Raw genomic sequence first — 1,999 nt, forward strand, 5'->3', positions numbered from 1 at the left:
GAGTGACTTCTTCATGGACATATCTCCCTGGACAAGGGAAACAAAAGCAAAAATGAACAAGTGGGACTACATCAAGCTGAAAAGCTTCTGTACAGCAAAGGACACCATCAATAGAACAAAAAGGTACCCTGCAGTATGGGAGAATATATTCATAAATGACAGATCCAATAAAGGGTTGACATCCAAAATATGTAAAGAGCTCATGAACCTCAACAAACAAAAACCAAATAATCCAATTAAAAAGTGGGCAGAGGAGCTGAACAGACAGTTCTCCAAAGAAGAAATTCAGATGGCCAACAGACACATGAAAAGATGCTCCACATCACTAGTCATCAGAGAAATGCAAATTAAAACCACAATGAGATATCACCTCACACCAGTAAGGATCACCACCATCCAAAAGACAAACAACAACAAATGTTGGCGAGGTTGTGGAGAAAGGGGGACCCTCCTACACTGCTGGTGGGAATGTAAGTTAGTTCAACCATTGTGGAAAGCAGTATGGAAGTTCCTCAAAAAGCTCAAAATAGAAATACCATTTGACCCAGGAATTCCACTTCTAGGAATTTATCCTAAGAATGCAGGAGCCCAGTTTGAAAAAGACAGATGCACTCCTATGTTTAACCCAGCACTATTTACAATAGCCAAGAAATGGAAGCAACTAAGTGTCCATCAGTAGATGAATGAATAAAGAAGAAGTGGTACATATACACAATGGAATATTATTCAGCCATAAGAAGAAAACAAATCCTACCATTTGCAACAACATGGATGAAGCTGGAGGGTATTATGCCCAGTGATATAAGCCAGGCAGAGAAAGACAAGCACCGAATGATTTCACTCATCTGTGGAGTATAAGAACAAAGAAAAACTGAAGGAAAAAAGCAGCAGAATCACAGAACCCAAGAATGGACTAACAGTTACCAAAGGGAAAGGGACTGGGGAGGATGGGTGGGAAGGGAGGGATAAGGGCTGGGAAAAAGAAAGGGTGCCTTATGATTAGCATGTATAATGTGGGGGGGGGTGCATAGGGAGGGATGTGCAACACCAAGAAGACAAGTAGTAATTCTATAGCATCTTACTACACCGATAGACAGTGACTATAATGGGGTTTGTGGGGGGGGACTTGGTGAAGGGGGGAGTCTAGTAAACCTAATGTTCTTCATGTAATTGTAGATTAATGATAACGAAATGAATAAAAAAAAAATATATATATATATATATACAATTACATGAACAACATTGTGGTTACTAGACTCCCCCATTATCAAGTCCCCACCACATACCCCATTACAGTCACTGTTCATCAGCATAGTAAGATGATACAAAGTCACTACTTGTCTTCTTCTCTGTGCTATACTGCCTTCCCAGTGCCCCCCCCCTACATTATGTGTGCTAAAAAAATACAGAATGCTTCACGAATTTGTGTGTCATCCTTGCGCAGGGGCCATGCTTATCTTCTCTGTAGCATTCCAATTTTAGTGTATGTGCTGCCGAAGTGAGCATTTCCTCTCAGTTTTATGTGGAAATTAAACTTGTAAAGAAAATATAAGCTGCTCTGTTGATGGGAAGGGAGGAGAATCACCTGGGACCTCCCATCCCAAAGGTGCCCTCCCTTCTTACACACCATACATGTACAGGTGATGCCAGGGTTCTTGTTCATGGAGCCAAAGAATGAGCTTCACAAACACTCAAGTTAGGAGAACAAGGTACAGGCTTTTAATTAGAAATAAAGTGAGAGAATAGAGCTCCTGGATCACACCAGGAGGGGACAAGAGAGCCTGTAGTGGTGCATTGTCTAGGTGGTTTTATAGGCAGTTGAGGATTTTTCAAGAACGTGAAAAAAACTTAGAGGTGTGGACTTGCATCACCTGCCCTGTCCTCAAGGTGGGCTGGGTCAAAGTCTGATTGTTAGGGCTGACAGTGGAGTCACGGGATATGCTGATACCCTTGCAGAACACTCAAACATTTCAGGCCACGTTGCTCCTGGCCTTTTGAC

General features: G+C 42.0%; 1 non-coding gene across 1 annotated transcript; it reads right to left on the minus strand.

Annotated features, from left to right (window-relative positions):
• Positions 1-1,399: 1,399 nt before the first annotated feature.
• On the minus strand, positions 1,400-1,506 carry LOC118915784 (U6 spliceosomal RNA). The gene has a single exon (XR_005026191.2). It is a non-coding gene; the product is annotated as a U6 spliceosomal RNA (small nuclear RNA).
• Positions 1,507-1,999: the final 493 nt, after the last annotated feature.

Source organism: Manis pentadactyla, chromosome 9 (genome assembly GCF_030020395.1).
Source record: "Manis pentadactyla isolate mManPen7 chromosome 9, mManPen7.hap1, whole genome shotgun sequence".
In the NCBI taxonomy this organism is placed as follows: Eukaryota; Metazoa; Chordata; class Mammalia; order Pholidota; family Manidae; genus Manis; species Manis pentadactyla.